We start from the raw sequence: 18,273 nt of genomic DNA, 5'->3' as shown, positions 1-18,273 counted from the left end.
TAATTAATAGGACCTATTCAGACTTGCCCTAATGAATAGTGGGTGAGAGTCTGAGCTTCAACAGCCATTTAAAGGAAGTTCAGTGACAGGCACTTTATTGTTTTTGCCATTTTACTCCTACTTCTACATTCCCTTTCTTTTTGGGAAGTTTCAAAAAGTGGTCCAAAGTAAGAAATAAATAAATAAAAAGCCTAGGCTCATTGGAAAAACATGTCTCTACCCACATTTTTGCAAAACTTCCAGTTTCCAGCTGAAATGAGTACCAACAACTTTGATTCTTTTTTACAATATGATTACGAGGTAAATTATCAATTAATAAAGACTTATTTTCACACAGCTCCTCACTATACTATATTATGACCTCAACTCTTTAACCATAATACATGATTTAAACTAATACATTTTGACGTTTGAATCACATAAACAGCTCCATATGTATGGCATTTCTTAAATAGTAAACTTGTTCGGTAGCTCACCTGGTACACCACTGCATTTCCTATGCGAAACACGTGGGTACGAGTCCAATGAAAAAAAGGTCATGCCACTTGATTAAGGATCTCAAAGATTTGTAGAAGCAAGCTAAAATTGCATGGTTCTTTCACTTCTGCTTCTGGTAACACTCTTGGTTAGGTTTAGATCAGTTGTACGTTATTTTCAAAGGCGATAGAGCATTAACTTTTTAGAGCCACTCACTAGACATTTCATTTCCAAACTGCCGTAATATGTACAACAACCAATAAAGTAAAACGTTTCCAGATTCACATTCATCCGTTTCGGATAAAACTGAAATGTTGTTAGTGACATTCACTGGACATTTCACTTTGAAAGTGTAGCGAAACGTGCAAGAAGCAACTTAATATCTTCTTGCAGAAATGTCGCCACAGACGTGTTTTTCCAAAGAGAACAGGTTGAATGAAACGAGCTTTGGGACACACAAAACATTTGCTTTGACATGGCTTTGGCTAGTCTAACCGCATTTTATGAAATCATGAACAATAATTAAAAATGACATCATGTGGTTCATTTCAAGATCTGGAATATTGGTCTGTTTCATATCCACCCCCATAAAATATACTGTGACATATAGTATCCTCTTTGAGTGATATAAAGGGTGCTGATAGCCTCAGATGGACACAGTTTAGCCCTCATAATACCGCCAACATCCCAATCGCCATCCATTACCTTTGTGCGCTAATGGAGGCATGAAGTGACACGTGTGACTCCTAAGGTTTTTAACTAAAAGCTAGATGACATATTTAATCAAATAGCAGCTGTTAAGTCTGAGCTTACTCAATAGCCTTAAATATCAAAACCTCATTACTCATATTAATATGAAAAGATATAACAAGCAGAAGTTGGAGCAAAAATGCCATCTGACCACATGAAATGTAAATCTTTCACGGGCCGCCCATCCTCTAGCTATTACCGGAATTGCTGTGGTCTTTGCTTTTGCAAGCTGTTGACCAGGAATAAGAGCTAATTGACTTGGTGCAGGGGAGGTATGGGAATATACATAAACATGTCAACCTTAAGTACCTTTATAATTTACCAGAGCTTTGGTGGAATTGGACATTAGGATTTTTATAGGTTCCACAATGGAGACACAATTGTTCTTTAATATAACCGAGGATTTATGGCCTTTTCCTCCTGCAGTAATCAATTCTGGATTTAGCCCCCTACTTTAAGAATCATTCCATTGTTCCAAGTGTAGTTTGCATAAAATGAATATTCAAAAAACGGTTCCTGCAAAAATAGGCACACCAGATTTCAGATGAATAATATGTTAGCATTAGCACCAAGGTCATAATTAAAGAGGCTGAAAACTGAAAACTATTATACTTTGACCTAAGACGACAAAAACGTCCAAACAGTGGCACCGGCTTTCATTATATATAGTAGTAGGATTGAACACATCATATAATAATATTGTGAAAATGTTTTGACTCTTCAGTCCAAATTATGCTAAAGTACTTCTAGATATGTGCTCTCTTAATATGCCAAAAAAGAAAGCATCCCTGACTGGCAGTACTTCTGTGTGGTCTAGTATTGCTGAGCAACTACACAGAACAGAGGAGCTTTGTGAGTATTCCAGAGGACTGTGAAATCACTAAAAAATATGACTATGGCAGCTGCCATGAAAGACATTTATGACAGCCGCTGTTGTGATGGGCCAGGCAGCCAATAACTAGGCTACATCATCCAGTGTTGAGGAAGCTAGTGTTTTGAAAAACTATTTAGCTACACTGCATGCTACAAACAGTAGTTAACTACACTACCGTTCAGTTAAGTTTGGGGTCAGTAAGATTTATTTTCCATTTAAAAAATAAATATAAAAATTAACACTCGTTCAGCAAGGAAACATTAAATTGATCAAAAGTGAGAGTAAAGACATTTATAATGTTACAAAGATTTATATTTCAAATAAATGCTGGTCTTTTAAAATTTATATTCATAAAATAATCCTGAAAAAAATCTATCATGGTTTCCACAAAGATATTTAACTGTTTTCAACACTGATAAGAAATGTTTTTCATATGCCGAATCAGCAGTGTCACAAGATGGCTGAAGACAGGATACAAGTATAAACGTGATTTAATAAAACAAAAAGGCAGACAGGCATAACAGTGTGCATAACATAGCATACACAAACAACAACCAACAGCTGAAGACTGAAAGCAGAGGAACTACATAGATATAATAAAATAACAAACAGGTGTGATGATTAGATGAGTGTGTGCAGGTGTGAGCCAGGAGGGATTATGGGAAATGTAGTGTGCTGAGGTGACTGAGGATTGTGACAATTAGACATATTTTTGAAGGATCATGTGACACTGAAAGATTCAGCTTTGCCATCAAAAGAATAAATTCCATTTAAAAAAGTTTAAATAGATAACTGCTAGGTTACACTTTATTTTAATGGTCTGCATTCTACTAACTATACATGTCAACTAACACTTATTAGAGTATTAGTATACTGTAATAGACTGTTAGGTTAGGGTTAGTAGAATAAGTTGACAGTTGCAAAGTTACCTTGTACAGTAAGTAGAATGTCTGTTGGGGGACCATCAAAATAAAGTGAAACCCAATTTTGTTTTAAACATAATATCCAGTTTTATAATTTAATCATCAGAGCCATATTATTCTGAAACACAAACATTGGAATTTAAATAAACTAAATGTTACTAAATGTTCTGCTATAAAAGGACGGAGGGGCTCAAATTGGTGAATCAGTTCATTTACACAAATAATCCAAACAAACTGATTCATTAGAATGAATCAGACATTCCAACTCTAAAGAGTGAAATACAAGAGTGTGTTTCACTACCTCAGCTCTCTATTGCATGCTGCACAATACAATGTGATACAATGCTAGAGGAGAAAATCATTAAACAAATTATTCAATGTAAGTTACATTGTCAAGATTCAAATTATAGAATTCAATAGCATTATTGCTCATGTGAGTCTGTTACATTTCCAATATTTAAAAAAATTCAGCAGAATTGTTCAGCTAGTCAACTGATGTTTTGGAGATTATGATATTGTGGCTAAAATTTAGATGATTAGTAACTATAAATGACAGAAAAGTGGAAGTCTCACTCACTAGCAAAGGAAGTGGGAAACTTTAATCAGTGACTCATCATACCAAAGCTGAATAGTTAAGATGATAAGTGGCAATATTTATTGGTTTTCATGTGCAGCCTTTTAAATATCATCCTCATGCTAGGAGCTGTAAGATTCAGGAAACTGAACTGAGCAATGGACAAAAGCTGCACGAAGGGTTACAACATAATATTTTTGCGTTTATAACTGCAGTCCTTTATTCTTGTTCACTCTGACAGGTGAAGCCATGACGCTTTTGAAGTGTTTGAGTCCTTTGTTTAGCCTGGCTGTTCACTCCATGTATACAGACATCGCACTTTGCTCATGGTTACCATGGTGCTCAGACATCACTGACGGCTCATGTTCAGTTCCAAGTACGTCTCTGTCTCCCTCTCTCTCTGTTGAGCTCTGTCTGTTCCCTCGATTGCCTCCATAAATGGTAGGCCACTCAATAATATACAAAATCAATGTATGGCATGCAAACTGCAGTCATAGATGTGATGTGTGCGATTTTGCTAAATGAATTAGTTTAACAGGGGCTACTCAGACAGGATGTCCTACATTAGACAACACCCCCATTATTTCAAATGAAATGGCTTTGTGCAGGTGTGAAACCCCATGGATCAATACTCTGGAAAGAGAAAGCTGTTTAACTGATGCTGTTTTTTTCTGCTGAGTCGTGGTTCGTGGAAATGTAGACGTAACAAAATGGCTTGGTGATTTTCGATCCAGTACATGGAACACTGCATTTCATAGCTAGAAAATAAATAAATTCAGCAGTTAATATGTTGTGTTCTAACTGAATGCATTTTACCTTGCATTCCCATTTAATTATCAAATACTAGCTGGAAACCAGCTGTGTTGTTTTTTCAGGTTCAAATGATTAATGAAATTATATTACAGTAGCACATTGAGTGCCTCCTCTAATTTTTCACACCATGAACTGTGTTCTTCAAAAGGTCCAGCAGCTACCCGATTTCATGGGACCATGTCCTTGTGGTTTAATCCATAGTCTTTTATGTTCCCTGTTGTTTTAAACAGCACCATTTGTCTAACTGTGACATGGGTTTATAAATTGAGCCTTCTGTGACAATTTTCTTGATGAATCATTAGAGTTTGCTCTGCTGAGACATTGTATCAGTTACTGCACAGCTCGGTAAAGGCTCATAACGCATTACTCTTTCTATGTTAGTTAGCAACATTTATTTAACTTGATAAACAAGTTCATTGAGACAATCAGAAAGTTAGATGACAGCAATGGAAAACGTTTTATCATAATGATAAATAAGCAAGTAAAAAAAAAAAAAAAACTATATTAAGTGTATTTCAACAAAGAATTATTTATTAGCTCTAAAAATGTAGAGTGATGGTTTAAGCAAAAAATAAATGCAAGATATGTCCCTTACACCAAAAATATGTGTGTGTACACAGACTGTTCATTATATGAAATGTATTCTACACATTTTGCAAGCTAAAAAAAAATCATAAATATTATATTATGAATTTATTAATCAAGAACATAACCTGACTTGAAAAAAAACTAACGTTGCCTTTTCATAAGGTTAAAATATGTATGTATGTATACATATATATATATATATATATATATATATATATATATATATATATATATATATATTTATTTATATTTAAATTCATGTGCCCCCATAATCTTTAATCAAAATAACTTCCCCTGCTTGAAGCAACATCTTTTTTCTCTGATGACGTGTTTACTGGTGCGAGGGTGGGACAACCTGTCACTCACATAACATCACATCACATCAATAGCAAACAATTCAACCATCCAATTTTTTTTTTTTTCTTGTTTAAGAACTGCTTCGCTTGGATATGTCACAATAGGGAAGAAAGGACTCATAACTCATAATCACAACATCTGTTTCATGCTGACTTTAAATAATACTTTGGCCATTATGGGTGTTGATGTTATACTAAAATTCCATCTTACCAGTGGTGAATTCTCCTTTTAAGATGGTTAATATGAAACTTAAATGACAGCTTTCTTGCTAGTCAAAAATCATTTCTTTGCAGTTTGTTAAAAAATAATGGGCCGTCAAATGGGCACAGTTTTCCATCTACACACAAATACAGCACAGCTTTCCTGGACTAAATCTGGCCAGGAAATTATACACTACCTACCAAAAGCTTGACAAGGTCGCATAAAGAAAAGATGAAAAGAGGAGGAAAAGACAAAATAAAGACTAAATAAGACAGCAGCATAAAAGTATAGGCAAGATTGGAGGTTTTTGAATGGGGTCTTGTATGTCTATGGCGGTATATTGGACAAGCCCATGCAGTTTAGGCCATGAGTTATCCAACTAACTGACAGTCTTTCTGCAGGTTGACCCGTGGATGTTTTAAAAGCAGACACCAAAAACGCTGTCCCCGATGAGGGAAGGGGCAGTAATCACAGCTTCTAGCCCAGTTACATTTGCTTTGATAGCTCTCTGGCCATCATAGCAATCGATGCAATGCACAATCAAGTGTAATGTGCATTCGCAGCCTGCCCATTCAATATTGTTCTATCTTAAGCCAAAAGAAAGAGGGACTGTGCCTTTCATTAAAATCAATGGCATTGTCCTTACAAGAATTAGTGCGATTGGAGGAGATTATTGTTATTTTTCTGTCTGAAACTCTTAAAAGAGAACATTGTGATTGAGTTGTGGCGGTGAAGCTCAGTGCTTCATTGTGCAGTACTTCACTTCTGTCCTATTAACCCACTTTTCAGTTGTACTCCTGGTTCCTCAACAGTCTGGCCCATTAAAAATTAAACCCATCATTGTGTCTGTGAATTCAAAGGTCCTGGAAAGTGGAAACAAGGGGGATATGTTTAAAAACAGTGATGTTGTAGTGGTGATTGACAATGGCTAATGGATCAATGATGTGACACTCAGTGACGCTTTGTCATATTAATACATTTAAAAATACATTAAAAAAACAATTATTCAAAAATAAAAATAAAAACGTTTCATAAATATCAGAAACTTGTCAGGGTGCTACAATGATCCTGACAATGAAGACAAACCCCATTAAAACCTTAAGAAGTAGTTTTCTTTCGGGAATGTACACGTCACAATATTCCTCATTTAGATAATTCCTGCCTAAGGCATAAGCAAAAAAGGGGGCGAGGCCTGTTTGAGTTGGATAAGCAGTGTGTTGAAACTCGCGGTTATGATAGACGTGACTTTTTCGAAAACCTAAAGTGGTTGACCAATCACAACACACTGATCCAGTCGACCAATCAGAGCACTTAGCGCTTTTCGGAAGGAAGGGCTTCATAGAGACAGGAAATAAAGTGCGTTTCCTAAAAGCATTGTTAGCTAACCATGGTCGCAAGTTCCACTGAATTGTGTTGAAACTCACAGTTATGATAAGAGACGTGACATTTTCGAAAACCTTAAGCGGTTGAACAATCACAACACACTGATCCAGTCGACCAATCAGAGCACATTGCGCTTTCCGGAAGGAGGGGCTTCAGAGACAGGAAATAAAGTGTTTCCTAAAAGCATTGTTTGCTAACTATGGTCACAAGTTCAGTTGAATTGTGTTGGTAATGTTGAAAAGCACCCCAGAATGTTATTGACAGACTGGCAAGAGAGGTCCGGCAGCAATGTAAAATATGTGAAAAATAAGCTGTATTTTGAACAATCAAGCATGAAAACCTATTCTAGAAGTCCTCAAAGACAAAATCAAACCTTTGTAAAATGGCATATTATGGACTCTTTAAAATAGTTTTTTTTAGCAAAACTCAAACCAACATGCAAGGAAATAAAAATAAAACACAATAGGAAATGATATATGAAAACCCCTGCAAAACCCTTATGATTGTGTCAAGGTCAATAAGTCTCTTAAAACATCAGTTTCTTTTACCATTTTATCACATAGCAAGGTTATTTCAGGTTGTAAAATCTCAAGTTGTGTGACTCTCTCCCAACATCATAATATTTGTGAATAATTCATGTTTGTAAAAAACAAAAAAAACAAAAAAAAACTACTTCATGAATAAACTCTACACACACACACACACACACAGTTATTTAAGGTGTAAGGAAGATACTTTATTTTTTATTTAATTTTTTTTTACATTTACTTGGTAACCCTTGACATTTTAGAATCAATAAACTCAAACTTTCCTTGAAAATGTTATAAATGTTTCTTATAACCAACACGAGTACAAAAACTATATACAACATGACAAAAATGGTCACGTGCACTCTCCCAAAACAACTTTTAGGGTTCTAGTATTTTCAAAAAGTCATCACATCAGGATTCTTTCTAACCTTGAAGACTACAGAGAGTTGGCTCTTGACCCCTCCTCTCTCGTTCTGTCTCACCCTCCCATCTCTATCCCCACTGAGACAGAACATCGCGGTGGCCTCTCAAACCTGAGCTCCAGTGATTTCTGGAAAGCGGTGAAGCAGGGTCAGCCTAAACACATCGCTGGTCAACAGATGCACAGTGATCAAAGGAGAAGACTTGGGAGTGTAAAACTGCTGGGATTTACAGTTATTTCCTGTTCAGATTCTAAACAGAATCTTCAGACATGTGAATCAAGGTGTTGAACAGTAGATAAAAATAAGAAAAGTACTGTCATTTTCTCACAATGCCAAGAAAACATGTTTTTTGAAATACAGCCCATGTGATTATACTCATGGTATAGAGATTCATTGTCATGCCAGCCACATATGTGAATTCATTGTTCGTTTACATAGCACTAAAGTAGTTTTAAGCAATTTCACACATAGCCCAACAGAGGGTAGTATTATCTCAGCATGTAAGCCAGTGTATAAAGAGCACTGCATTAGAGCTGAGCTTTTAGTGTCCTGAAAAGTACTCAAACTGTGTTGTGGAATTTCACCCTGGCATATAATCTGTGTTCTAAAAGCTGGCACACATTTACATAGTCAAGGGTGTAATGGGTGGAGCTTGATCTAGTTCAGCTCAACCACTGTGGACCTAATGGGTGGAGCTTGACCTAGTTATACTCCACCCATTACATCCAGAAAGGGGGGACTGGACGTCAAGCTCTACCCATTTGATTGGAGTTCTGCATACATAACCAAAGAAAAGTCTGCCGTTTTTACGGAAGGTCCAGTTATCACACCAGTTTGATTTTTTTTTATTATATTTTTTTTTTATAAAATAAAAGATTAAACATATGAATTGTTCACAATAAGATCTATAATATGCAGTTAAACATGCATTCAAATAAATGCAGTCTTGGCGAGCAAAGGAGACTAAGAAACATTTCTGGTAGTAATCCAGGCTTTGGATAAAAGTGTGTGAGGCGGGCGCACTAACAAGGACGCTAAAGACCACAGTGGCCCTGTCCAAAATAGCACACTTCATGTGGATTTGCTTTCAATGGCTTCCACGTGCGCGTGTCTGTTAAGTTCACAAGACCGTAGGGTGTTCCATTTATCATTATAGGCTTAAGAAGGGTGCTCGTGAGCACCCCCTTTGCGGCCGATATGCGCCCCTCAATGTGCACTGTTGCTGATCCCGCAAGCCTGCGAGCTCCACAGTAGACTTCTACCCGACAATCAAAGCAGCATTACGTCACGAAAGTGACCCCCATCTGAGTTACGGCACCAATGTAACCCCTCCGGTCCTACTTGCCCCGCTCTGAGTGGGACTCGAATCTGCAGCTCCGGCATGGGAGGCGGGCGCACTAACAAGGACACTAAAAACCGTAGTCTCTAGCATCAGTCGCTAATGTGCCTCTTGAGATCAGGGGAGTGAGGTTTACCACAGCTCTCACTAGCTGGCCTCTGTTACAATTACATAGTATTTCCACAGGTTTTAGTAATACATGTAATTATTGATGGTTTCATAAAATATAATGGAGATATATACATATATATAACAGAATGTACAGTATTAGAAAATGAAAATGAGAGTCTCACAACAAACTCATGCTAGTAAATGTAAAAAGCCACCTATCAGAGAAAGGTGAAAGGTTAAAGTCCTCAGACTCAGAGCTCAGAACCCCCAAGGCAAGATAAAGATACCTCAGGCTGGATGAGAAGCACCAGTGATGCTGTACCCCTGACTCCTCTGAGACTCTGGTGAAAAATATTTATTTTGTGCAAAGAGAAGGAGATAATGTTTAATTAACAGGAACATTCACATTTCTATGAGCAGAGCTGCTACGCAACTACAGTAAAATAAACATATTGCACTAAAGATGCTGTGCAGTACTCTTGATAGGTTCTGTGTCAGCTGGACTACACATTTAGATTTTGAAAATATGGTGGGTATATAATTAACGCACACTCTCTCCACTTGTTTGTGAAGAACTAAAATAATGATGATAAATCCTTTGAACTGTCTGTCTCTCACACACCCACAAACATAAATGAAGTATGACTCTTAAGAACACAGTTGTCATGGGAACACGTAGGCTTACAAAATACGACAACACAAAGGCATTACAGAAAACAATCAGCCACAAACTTTTTACAAGGGTTGAACCTTCATGTCCTATGATCTCCGCTCTCTGCAACAACTGCATGGTCAGTATGGGGTTAGAATTGTTGTATTATTAAAAATAAATAGATTGAGATTCACAAACAAATGTAAAGAGATTCACAAAAATGTATCAAATTCACAAATAGATTAAGATCCACAAATAAATGTAAAGAGTTACACAAAAATTTATAAAACTCACAAATAAATAAAATGAGATTTGCAAATAAAAAAATATATTTACAAATGTGTTTTATGTCACAAATACAACTCTGCCTGGCATTTATTTGTGAATCGCTTCCTGTGTATTTGTAAATCGCTGCACACATTTGTGGATTGCTTCTTGTGCATTTGTAAATCCCCTCACGCATCTGTGGATTTTGAAACACTTCTAGCGTTGACATGCAGACAAATCCACAAATAAGTGGACTCCACCCGCCGTTTCCTCAAGCCAATCAGATAACGGCCACATTGAGCTGACCAATCATAGCACGTTCTCGCTACAACCAATCACATTAGACTTTACACTCAGGGCAGTAACTGAATCTGATTCATTTTGAAGATATTTGCACCCTTGAAATAGAGCTGTAATCTATGGACGCTTCATTCAAATTGAACTGTTTGTGTGGTTAAAACATAGCCTAGAAATCTAGACGCACCCATAGCGGCAGCAAAATTTATTTTGCAGCCAGTGTAGTCTAGCAACTCTCCGTTGACTTTTGAGCTGGAAAAACCAAACTCTAATCAGGCCAATCAGGCGGGCTTAACATAATGACGACAGAGTTGCGACGGTTCCCTGCTACTTGAAAACGACTGCTGCTGCTGCTGGTGAACAGCAGTCTTTCGAATCTGGAGGACTTGGAGTTAAGCTTTTCTTTGAGAAAAGAACAAAGAACGGCACTTAAGTCATTCTTAAAAAAGGAAGATGTGTTCATAGTTTTGCCGACCAGATACGGCAAAAGTTTAATCTATCAACTAGCTCCGCTGGTGGGAAAACGCTCTGGTTGGTTGTAGCGCTATCCTATTGCGTGCAGAGGGAATTTGAAAGACAACCGTTTATCCCGCCCCTCGGATTGAGCCGTGCCAATGGTGAGTTGCCAGACCTAACATCTTGATGTAGGTCTGGCTTGCCAGGCTAGTTAAAACACCCTGTTTACAAAAGATTGTTGGAGTTTAAGGCTTCTTTATATTTCCATCAGGATAAACTCAGGATTACACACAAATTATGATCATCACAGATCCCGAGCATCATATAACACCCTCTACACCGGACTCAAGCGGCTCGAAACAGCTCGTCAAAAGCAAATAGCCCATTATCTTCCCAGCTGCCGTAGCAGTTTCAAATAATGTAAAACTAACATGTTTGCAATGTTAAAGGTATAGCGGAGGATTTTTTACTTCCGGGTGGATCACCTATACTATTGGTCCTCCTAATTGTCAATCATTCTGGTGAATCAATCAAACTTATTCAAAAAGTGGAGAGGGCGGGTCTTATCTAAAATTCGGAAAGATCCTCCACTATACCTTTAACACATTTTGGCCATGACGTCTGTTTTCTTACCTGCAGATACATGATGCATCTATAATCTTCCTTATTGACTAGTGCTGGCTATATGAAAATTCATAATGATTCATTGATAGTAAACGGATGCCCGTTCTTCTTCTGAAGTAGTTATTCTCCTTCTGATGAGCTACTACACGCAACTACACGGAGGACACATAGCCTAATTTGCACATTTGCTTTGTCCAGTGTAGACAGCCTCGCACGGTGTGGACACGATGTAAGAAATGGCAAAACGGATGATTTTGTCTTTTAAATCACAATCGTGGTGACAATAGCTAGCTATAGGACATAAATATTATGTAGAATACCAGATGACCATCACTGAAGATGTAACAGTACTAGTAACAGCGTGTACTGGGGTTTTGAGTGGATAATGAAATGCTGAAAAAATACATATTTGCATTTAGTCTGATTCATATGAAATATTATCTGTGTGATCAAGTGTTTTAACTGATAAATGAATGCAAATCGCTTGTCTGCTGGGCATTTCACTTTTAAACGCATGATATTGGAAGGCAACATCATGTCACATGTTTAAAAAGAATCCACCTATATCTTCTCTACAAACAAAGGGAAATGTAGTACAGGTATTTAATATTTAAAATACTATTTAACATATTTAATGCTTTATAGATCATTAGATCCACGGACCTGCTGCATATTTAAAACTTGACTGAAGAAGTGGGAAAAGCTGTTGGCTGTTGTGAATTTCACCTATAATTACACAAACTCACGTATTTATCACAAGGTTGAATCCAGTTATTCATTAGTCAGCAACTTATTGATGCTTTTGTAGCAGACTTCAAGTGGTAACCTTTCAAGGTTAGGTAACCTAACCTGCACTAAATGTAGCGCTGAATTACCCCACATAACAGGACAGCACACATAGAAAACATAAATGGAAAATGCATAACATATTTGTAAAAGTTAACATACAAATATGCTGTAAATTCACAGAAATGCACATATAATGTACTGTAAACTCTTAAGTGCATCAAAATCTGATTGTTGAACTACTGTGTGTATAATACAATAATTATTTGCACAAACAGTCTCATTGCATGAAAATATACCACAAGGCAATTAGTATGATGATAGCCCTAATATATACTGAGGTACACAACTTTCAAATAAGATTCACAAATTACTTAATAAAAAGTCAAATTAATAATCACAAATTGAAACAACATATCTTTAACAGAGTAGTGAGGCAAGATTAGTAAATAGACATCAGAAGGCCTCTCTCATTCCTGCATTTAAAGATGCACGTGAAAATGAGGCGCTAACTTTAACAAGGTTAAAAGAGCCACTTTAAAGGAAAATAAGCTAATCACACTGATGCACATTATGACATAAACTCTTAACAGTGTTTTAACATAATAAATATAGTGATTTCATTACAAAAAAAAAAAAAACTAAATGCAGAAAAAAAAACTAAATGCAGGACAAATATTTGAGAGAGAGAAAAACTACCTCTGCCTCCCCATCCGCATACACCATGTGTCTGAGCACGAATGCTTAAAGGGGAACTGAAACGAACAAAATATAATTCGATAACATGTTGGCTATTAAAATTGTAAACAAATTAATTAAAAAATAATATTAAAAACAAAACATATATTGTAACGGCCACCTATGTTAAGTAGTGTTCATGACATGTTGATGTGCCTATAAGATAACAAGTTCTATGGCGTACGTTATTGTATGCGTGCTGTTTTTATGTGAGCGCGCACGCACAGTGAGAGTGAGATTGCTCGCGCAAAGAGGAAGATGACCGCTCTACTGCTGACCGTTGTTTTATTATAATGTGTTTACTTCCACTTTGATTTGTAGCGTGTTTCAGAGTGTTTTCTTTTCCCTTTTAACATTCGCTCTTCGACATGTATGTGAAGAGTGTGCTTAACTGAGAGGAAACATCTATAAAAGTCTCATGGAACTACCAGTTCGTTTGCACTGTCTTGTATTCTTCATCTGGGCAGACTTCAAACTCTCTGACAGACGTTACAATATGAAGTTTTTCCTAATACTGAAATTTACATTTGTTGTTATCAGAGCGCAGCCGTGTTCGATGACTGGCATGGTACTACTGTAGGCTACTAACGTTATGTCAATACACTGTTATCCTCTGTGTATGTTGTATATTGTTCTTGTTCTGTTTATGCAATAATAAAAAAAATAATAATGATAATAAAAAAATAAAAAAACAATGTTATGTCAGGCTACTCTACTGCTACTCTGACTGAATTGACTGATTTTGACAGTATGGACAGAGAACTGTACAAGTTAACACTAAAAACAGCTTTTAAGTAAGAAATTGAATCATCAGATGAAATAATAAAACTGCATATTCACTGCATATTCTTCACTGTATGAATGAAACGTATACTGATTCTTATATAGACTGCTGTCACTTTAAGAACTACAGTAATGCAGGGATCTAGAATACACGATTTCTTACAGATGTTTACATTAACTTAAGACAAAACCAACTGTTTATGTGAACCTTGTGTTTTGACATTTTAAATGCAATAAGAAGATAAAGAGAATTTAGTTTAGTGCACGCGCTGTGACAGCTGGCTGTCTGTGCATTGTTTAGGCGTGTGCGCTGGTCAAATTTAAACTGGCAAGGTGCGCCGCCGCGTCTCTCATACACAGTTTGAAAGCGGCTGAAATCACACTAACAAGTATCTTGCGGGTGTGGTCGATGGATATTGCTTATATTGGATAGCATCCTCGTTGTCGGATTAATTTAGCAAGGTGATCTATGGTGAATTCGAACATCATGATAACAACTAAGAGGTGAGTGGAACTTGTTTACAGGACCAGCCGTGGTCACATATGCCACAGTCATTTTGCAAACAGGTTATTCTGTCATTGATGGCATCGGAGGTGTTATATTCACTTGTTGGACAGATCACAATTTTTGCACATGCTCTTGAGATGCCATTTTGCTGGAGCTGCCATTTGGCTGGAGCTGTCAAGGTAGCCTACCATGCCAGTGACGTCACGGACCGTTGAAGCTCAAGATGGCTGCGCCCTAGTAACAAAACAACAAACTAACATCACTGTTTTCCACCCTTGTAACTACTTAAGCAGTTTTTAAGTGTCCTACCACAAATAACAATAACACATCTGTTATATCACCTTTACTTCCTATTTCGTTTCAGTTCCCCTTTAAAGGAGAAGCGATATATTTTCCTTCGGTGTCCCACTAATTAAGGCCCCACATACAACAATTGATAGGAACTCCCGATCGGAACCATTGAAAATAGAACAAGTTTTGCAGAAGTTAACAGTTTATACAACATTTCTCCTTACACATAAAAAAATATCAAATTAAACATGAATGTCTAAATCAACCGGCTACACTTTGCTGTTCTATCATGAATAACGTGACTTTTCCATAACGTGTTGTTCCCATAACAGAGATTTAAGCGGTATTTTCAAAGGCTCATAAAAATGAACAGTCTAATGGTCGAAATCCATAACTCTAACGAAATTCAAATTTTAAACATATTTTACTGAAGCAATTGTATGGGCCTTAGCCGTACACTTCCTATTTGAACCAATGCAGATGAACGAGCAAAGTTATCTGAGGGCAAGACCACCCTGATCGTAAAGTCTAACGTGATTGGTTGTAGCGAGAACGTGCTACGATTGGTCAGCTCAATGTGGCCGTTATCTGATTGGCTTGAGTAAACGGTGGGTGGAGTCCACTTATTTGAATCCATAGATGTGTGAGGGGATTTACAAATGCACAAGAAGCAATTCACAAATGCGTTCAGCGATTTACAAATGCAGAGAAACCGGTTCACAAATATTATATATTTTTTTATTTGCAAATCTCATTTTATTTATTTGTGAGTTTAATGCATTTTTTGTGAAACTCTTTACATTTATTTGTGGATTTTAATCTATTTATTTGGAATAATGCAACAATTCTAACCCCATAGGTCTGTCGTTTTTCTCATGATAATTTGTCATTGTTGCCCTGGAGATGAGTTCAAATTGGTAAAGTAAGCAATAAACCTCTGTGATCATTATTCCCGTCCCTCAGCAACACAATGATCTGCCTTTGATGTCTCGTGTATGCATGTGACTAAAAGCTCATTAAAACAAAATGGTTGCACTTTAATGGGAGAGTTATACAAAATATTAATACAACAAATGCCAATTTCTATCATCAGTTCAATTATGATCAGGTACTTGTTGAAACACATAATGAAGGCTGCAACATATTTGTGGGCTTCTTGCTGTGGCACAAAGTGTTTTCATTGTTTAATAATTGTGTCTTCTGTGTAATTTGTAGACAGCAGGGTTTAAAAATGTTTGTCAAACCTGCCAAAAGGGAATAGATTGAGAAAATTCATCAGCCATAAATAGATTGAGAAAATTCATCAGCCCTAAACATTTCTTAACGTTTATTTATTTATTTATTTAATAATAATAATCATATTTGCAATTATATGATGCATTTTTACATTTTCAAAAAACATAATTTAGTATGATTTCTAAGCTGTTTTAGTCATGGGGACCAAAAATGTCCCCACAAGGACAAGGATTTTGGATATTGCATTTTGTCCCCATAATGTAGGCTATACCTGAACCACACACACGCTGTGTGTAGCAGTGTGCTAACCCCAACGAAAGAAGCAAAGTGCCACCCAGTAGCGGTTTCTGGCATGGGCGGGCAAACCGGGCAATCGCCCGGGGCGGCATTTTTGGGGGGGGCGGCGCCGCCGGCACGAGCAGAAAAAATAAAACGGCGGGGACGGGGGATCCATATAGTTATCTAAGTCAGTCACACCTCGACTTTCTTCCAAATAACGCACATTTCATTCAGAATATTATAAATACAGGCCTCTATATTTCCTGAACATTTTTGTTTTTCTGAATTGTCTGAATGGCTAATAAAAATAGGTAATACAAAACGATTACTTGGTCACCACCACCAAGGTGAATTGGTTTAGTCTTGACTTCTGGTCGTGACGTCGTGAGTGACATTTGGTATGGGGGGGATCAGGGGAAATCTGTTGATTGTCGATGTTGAGTGCCAAATAAGAGATGGACAAGAAAGGTCAAAGCCATCAGGTGCCCAATTTAGAAACGAGCGAAAGATAAAGGTATGCAACTATGTTTTCTCTGTATGATTACGGTATCCATGTCATGAATGAAGGGGCAATATTAATTGGTGGGTATAACTCTTATTTGTTAGCCTTTTTGCTATGATTCTTGCTATGCTTAACAATAATTCGGTTTGGGGGGGGGGGGGGGGGGGGGGCTGGGGGGGGGAGGAGGAGGTCTCGCCCAGGGTGTAATTCAATGTAGAACCGCCACTGGTGCCACCAACAACTTGAAGAAAATTCTAACAGCTTTGTGAACACACAATAACACACATTCATGTTGGTTCCCCATTACCATGCACTGCATGTCTGACGAGGGATTCACTGACCTGTGTAAGAGAAAGTAAATTAAACACCAAAGGCAAACACATTCAGGAGAATTATATATTCAAGGCTGGGCTGCTTTCAACCTCCTAGCCTCCATCTCCTCTGAGAGATGGCTTCAGCTGTGGTTACATAACATCAAACTGAGGAGTCAGAAGGTTAATGGTGAGCTGGGTATTTCCATTTTAATTTAAAGTGTGTTATTGTGTCCCGTCTGACAAACATTTAAAGTGGTGTCGGTGTTGGGGGAGGAGAATGAAAATGAGACACGAACAGGAGTGACAGCAGCTCAATGGATAGAACTTAGATCCCGATGGACCCACCTAAAGCACAGAAAGCTGATAGGCTCATTACCCTTTTGGCTACTTCAGTCATCTACAGCTACATACAGCAAGTTTGTCAATGTGAGTCAATTTAGATAGGCAGATCATCAAAAATAAAAAAATATACAAGTATACAAACTCATATAGGCTACATGTGGTCCACAAATTTATTTAGTTTAGTTTTTTTTTTTTACACTTAAATGGATAGTTCACCCAAACATGAAAATTATGTCATCATTTACTCACCTCAGTTGTTCCAAACCTGTATGAGTTTCTGTTTGTGTTGAACACAAAAGAAGATGGTTTGAAGAATCCTGGTAACCAGACAGTTGACGGCAGCCATTGACTTCCATAGTAGAAAAAAAGACACTATGGGAGCCAAAATATCTTCTTTTGTATTCATCAGAAGAAAGAAATTCATACAGATTTGGAACAATTTGAGGGTGATTAAATGATGACCGAATTTTTACTTTTGGGTGAACTATCCCTTTAAAAGATGCTTATTATATTTTGTGTCTTGATGGAGATTAACCAGCATTAGTTTGATAAATATTAGAACCTCATTGTGCAAGAAACATGGGGGGGAACTGAATCATCAATCACAATCCAGCTGTCGAAATCCGTTCCCTCACCCTCATAATGAGAGATGTTGATGTAGTTGCTTAAAAATTCTGATTCTATTCTGTCTGGATGGAGCTTAAACGGCATCAGTTTAAAGATTTATTTGTGGCTTCTCTGCTTTTTATTATGATAGGACAGTATTGCATCAAGAAAAGTCCACAAGCCTGGATTTGAACTCGGGTTGCCCAAATCCCAAAACCACTAAATGTCAGTGTACTGACCACTAGGCTAT

This window comes from Abramis brama (assembly GCF_963993115.1).
Source record: "Abramis brama genome assembly, chromosome: 13".
In the NCBI taxonomy this organism is placed as follows: Eukaryota; Metazoa; Chordata; class Actinopteri; order Cypriniformes; family Leuciscidae; genus Abramis; species Abramis brama.
The sequence above is the reverse complement of the archived record's forward strand: the minus strand, read 5'-3'. Positions refer to the sequence as shown.